At 37.5% G+C, this 5,706-nt stretch overlaps 1 non-coding gene across 1 annotated transcript; it reads left to right on the top strand.

Moving 5' to 3' along the window:
- The first annotated feature begins 3,806 nt into the window (after positions 1-3,806).
- LOC112503289 lies at positions 3,807-3,913 on the top strand. The gene has a single exon (XR_003067923.1). It is a non-coding gene; the product is annotated as a small nucleolar RNA R71 (small nucleolar RNA).
- Positions 3,914-5,706: the final 1,793 nt, after the last annotated feature.

Genomic DNA, 5,706 nt, shown 5'->3' with positions numbered 1-5,706 from the left:
GAAAACTAACACATCCCTTCTGTACATACTTTCGAGCCTTTAAAACTGAAATAAGGCTAGAGTAACGATCCCGTCGATCTCCATAAATCACAACCTTTCCTTTTTTCCGGTAAGTCTATATGGATCATCTTCTCATCACAGACTATGTTAGCTTGGTTTTAGCTAACCAATCCATGCCTATGATTATATCAAATTCCCGTAAAGGTAAAGGAAATAACTATATAGGCACCTCACACCCTTCTATACTTATAAAACATTCATCAATCCTTTCCTTAATCGAAACTTCACTATCATTTGTTGTTTCCACAATTAGATCCTCACTTAACGCTTTAGATTTTAAATGTATGCAGTTAACAAATGATGGTGATACGAAAGAACGATTTGCTCCAGAGTCAAATAAAACTTTGGCACATACTGAATTAACAAAGAATGTACATGTCACCACTTCAAGGTGCTCTTCCGCCTCGCCTTTCGTCATCTGAAAGGCTCTCCCACTTGCAGACTCCCCACGTCTTATCTCTCCTCGACCCCCTGGGTTAACACGATTATCTACTAACCCACGACCTGTTGGCACATAACCCGATCCTCGGCCCCTAGAATATCCAGATCCTTGACCTCCAGCAAATCCAGACCCTCGTCCCTTCGCTTGTGGACAATCAGCGTTTACATGTTGAGATGAATTACAAGTAAAACATCTTCATGTCATTTGACAGTCTCGAGCTATATGTCCTGGTTCCTAACATTTAAAACATACCTGCGACTCTGTATTGCAATTCCCCTGATGTATTTTATGACATCGTGTGCATGCCTTATCAGCAAACCTTGGGACTGGTCGATTTAAATTTTCCATGAACCTCGGTCTACGAAAATCAATCATTGTAGCTTCTCCCTTTCTTTTCTCTCCAACCTTTTCTTGTGGTTGCGTTAATATCTTGTTCTAGTATTTCAGCAGCATCAACTGTTGCTTGAAATGTTGTCGGATTCCTGGATATCACATACTTCCAAATATTAGATTCTAAACCGCAGATATACTTTCTCACTTTACTGTTTTCCGATATAATGTAAGCTTCAGCGAACCGAGACTGTTCCATAAAGGCTTCCGTATACTAACGAACTGACATATTTCCTTGTTCCAGACGAAGGAAATCGTCTTCTAACTTTCGTACTGCCGCTTCAGGACAATACTGCATTTTAAACTTAACCACAAATTCTTTCCACATCATGGTTTTCAAAATGTTCGGATCTAAACTTGACAGAACTTCCCACCAGTACAAAGCACTTGATCTCAGACGGGATACAGCAAACATGACTTTGTCCTCTTCTGCACTTTTACTAATTTGCAGACTCAGCTCTATCTCTTTAAGCCAACACATGGCTTTAACAGGGTCACACTCCCCAGAAAATTTAGGAGGTTTACAAGCAAGAAACATCTTGATATCTACTCCTTTCTGTACTGAGGATGAAGTAAGGGGTACAGATGTACCAGTTACCGGGGTACTAGCTCCGGCTTCCTCCTGATAATCGGGATTTCTTACTACTTCTGGATTATTTTGGGCTGTACGCTCCAACAAGTTCACCAAACTTTCTTGGAACTTTCCCAACTCTGCTGCCAACATTTCCTGGGTAATAAATCTAGGATTAGGAACATTGTGTCCACCCCTTGCTCTTCCTCTACTACGACCAGACATTAAACTTTCTTGGGCCGACAATTCCTGTTCTTGTCTAGTACCTCTACCTCTTCCTCGACCTCTGCTACGACTTCGCATTTCTATTGTCATTACATGTTCTGGGTCCTCTCCTTGTGTTACGTTTCTTCTTCCCCGACCTCTTTCATAACCGGTAGAGGTTCTTTCCGATTGATTTAGATTATCTGCCATTTTTCAGTTATACGTCTCTTTCTGTACATTTAAACACATATGATTATCCATATAATCAAAACATAATAACACCTTTATCCTCAAATCCATCCATAACTCAGAGTATATCAATCATATATAATCTATCTTTCTCATAATAAGTTCAGCTATAACATATTCCCCATGTTCATAGTCCCAGTGAAACCTATTATCATAACTTCCACACCTCTAGTTTAAGTCTAAGTATTTCACAAATACCCAAATCCCTTAAACTAAGGCTCTGATACCAACTATAACAACCCACAATTTCCACATACAGATAATCCACCTATTATCATAACTTCCACACATGGCTTTAACTAAGGCTCTAATTACACCGCCATTACATCTCTCTCGCGGTTACACCGCCATTACATCTCTCTCGCGGTTACATCACCATTTCATCTGTCTCGCAGTTACACCGCCATTTCATCTCTGTCGCGGTTACACCGCCATTTCATCTCTCTTGTGGCTACACCGCCATTTCATCTCTCTCGCGGTTACATCGCAATTTCATCTCTCTCGCGACTACACCGCCATTAACAAGATAAGAACATTAATACAAAATAAAGTCTAATCAACATTAACCGGATTTGAAATCCGGACAACACTACCCGCATATGAAATCTGGACAACTTAGCTGGATATGGAATCCGATCAACATTGTCCGGAAATCTAATCCGGACAACACATGAAGATTGTTACCCCGAATAACACTTGGGTGATTTAGGTTTAAACCGCTTAATACTTGAGCGATTTAGCCATTAACTCGGACAAACCTTGATCGGTTTATGATGTAAACTGGATGTCACTTGATCGGTTTAAGGAAAACACTTCGAGTATCTTTGAGCGGTTTAGATGAACCCCGGTAAATACTTTGGCGATTTAGGACTAATCCGGACATCCCTTGTCCAGTTTAGATAGAACCCCAGACACCACTTGCCCGGTTTAAATAAAACTCCGGACACCACTTGTCCGGTTTAAAAGTTGAATCCGCAGGGTGTATATTTCAAGATTTATTGTAAGGCATTTCAATTAGCAATGAATTGTTTGCAAACCTCAAAGCATAAAACACTCACCTTGAAGTCGAATGTCTTTGTTTTTTAATCTTTTCCCTCTTCAGCCAAAACCGGATGACAAATTAAAAAGACTTTCTTACTATAAAGAGAGTGTGTAAACTTTCTCTCTAAAACTTCATTTACTATTTATAGCAAATGAAACAGTGAGGGATGGCATTCAGCCGACTCCCTTTTTTTCAACAAATTCTTATTAAACTAAAATACACCCACACACATACCACACAACTCTAATATATATATATATATATACATATWWWTRTATACATATATATATATATATATTCCAAAATCTTAAATCAAAACTAGAAACCCGAATATTACATCTTTCCCCTACACGCAAGGATGGATTTAAGAAAGTAAAACGCTAAAAAATCCACCAAATCGTCTCAGGTGCCGAAACATAACATGTATATTTAAACCTCTTTATTTCGTTAATAACAACCTTTTCTCGGTCAGGATCGACATGAATAACCTATTTGTCATGACCCTCATAAACATATTTGAAGACATATTTCACAGATATTATACTTGAGTAAACCTCAACATTGATGTGATAGTTGAACATCATTAGCAACTTTGGGCTATACGCGATCACCCATCTATTATCTAGGATATTTCCTAGGACATTCACCTTCATTCCATTATTTCTCCTCTGATACATAGGATATGAGTCATTGAACGTTCACCATTATTTTTGGCAATTTTCTCCAAGATTTCATAACCATCATTATAGGTTCTAGCAGTAAAGGCTCCACTTGCAGTAGCATTGAGTATTTGTTTAGTAGTGGTATCTAGACCATTGTGAAATGTCTCAAGTTGAATGCAATATGGAATGCCATGGTGAGGGCATTTCCTTAACAATTCCTTATACCTTTTTCAAGCATCGGGAACTATTTCATCATTCAGTTGTTTAAAATGACAATTTTCATCCTTGAACTTCCATTCCTTGTTAGGGGAAAATAGTTTTTTAAAAACTTTTCAACCATTCCACCCAAAGTGAAAACTGAATCAGGTTGCAAAGAGTTGTACCATGCTTTGGCTCTATCCCTTAGTGAATATGGAAATAACTTCAACCTCAAGGCTTCATCATTCACTCAATGAAAGTGAAAAGGGTGTACGATTTCCAGAAAGGACTTAAGATGTATGAGGGTCCTTTGATGGTAATCCAACATATTGGCCATTTGTTTGTAACATTTGAAACATGATAGGCTTAAACTCAAAATGGTTAGCCTCAATGGGAGGTCTACGTATTCATGCATGTAACTAGTTATAGTTAGGAATAGTATAGTACATGATGCCTACATTTTTAGAGTTAGCAAGCCTAATAGCTTCTTTCTCAGGGTTGGGTCTTGCGTCCACTCCGAATGGTTGGGCCATCTCAGGAGTGGTTAGAATAGGCAACAAATTTCTTTCTACCCTTCTTCTCCTTCTAAAGGTTCTTTCAATGTTCGGATCCAGATCAAGTTTCCCCGTGAGGTAACCTTGGCATAAATCACTAAAAAGGTAACATTTGATGGTAGAAAAATCAAAGTTTAGAAATGACTTAAATAAAACTCTTTTTGGCAAAATCCCCAACAACGACGCCAAAAATGTGGTGTGTTGAAAAATATAACCCTAAAACTCTATAACAACTAGAAAATCATGCAAGTATACATAGCTTACTAATGTCTTCCAAAACAAATAATAATGGTAAATAATACCAGATATCGGTCCACAGGGGTATAAAGGCGAAGAGTTTTAGAAAGTTAATCTTAAAGCAAGATTTCAAGAGATTTTGTGGAAACAATAAAGCTTCATAATGCAAATATCTTTAAGTTTGGTTAACAATACTAAAATGTAACAAATACCATAAAGGAAACCATGGGTGCAAGATCTGGTTGGAATTTCAACGACAAAGTGCGGTAGAACCTTGCTACAACATCATATGAACAATGTTGCAGCAATAGTTTTCCACAACCATTAGTAGATCAAACTGCCTTCTTTCAAAGTTCAGATTGGACACTTAGTGGTAGTTAGAGGTGATCATTTGCAGGCTTGGGCCAGGTCTAACATTTTCTTTTCCAACGTGCCTAATATAGCAAACTTGATCCCGCTTTTGCGGGCTTATGACTTGCTCGTACTTGCCTTATAAACGGGTTGAGCTTGGCCACAGGCTAACAGGCTTTCTTTTTATATTTGAAAAATAAAACTTATATAAAATCATAAGTTATGTAAAATCACTTAAAGTACATATGTTTTTTCTGGCATAAAATAAGACGTAAAAGATAGATGTACATAGTTCATGAAAAAACTAGCAAAATATTTATCAACCTAATATTTCAAACTCGAGATCTGAGACATATTATATAACATATCACATATTATATAAATTTGGGTGGTAATTGGTACTTAGTAGAGGGAATCCAACCCAAAGCCACTTATAAATCTTTTTAATAAAAAACATTAAATTATTAAATATATATAAAATTTAATCAACTATAATAATATCACGGGCTGAGCGGGCTTGTCCAAATTCTTTTTTACATTGCGTAAGCTCGCCTATTAATTTTAGCGGCCCAGCCCAAGCCCACCCATTTTCTCGAGAATGATTGTCTAAGCATGCTTTTCTAACAGGCCAACACATGTTGGGTTTAGCGAGTCATACCTCCCTTGAACAACTCTATTAGCAATAAGCATGGAGATGCACAAATCCAAGTATGGTATATATCTTAACTTTCTTCAAAAACCTTGTC

This window comes from Cynara cardunculus (genome assembly GCF_001531365.2).
Source record: "Cynara cardunculus var. scolymus isolate 2C chromosome LG 1, CcrdV1, whole genome shotgun sequence".
NCBI lineage: Eukaryota > Viridiplantae > Streptophyta > Magnoliopsida > Asterales > Asteraceae > Cynara > Cynara cardunculus.
This window is presented reverse-complemented; position numbering and strand designations above follow the sequence as displayed.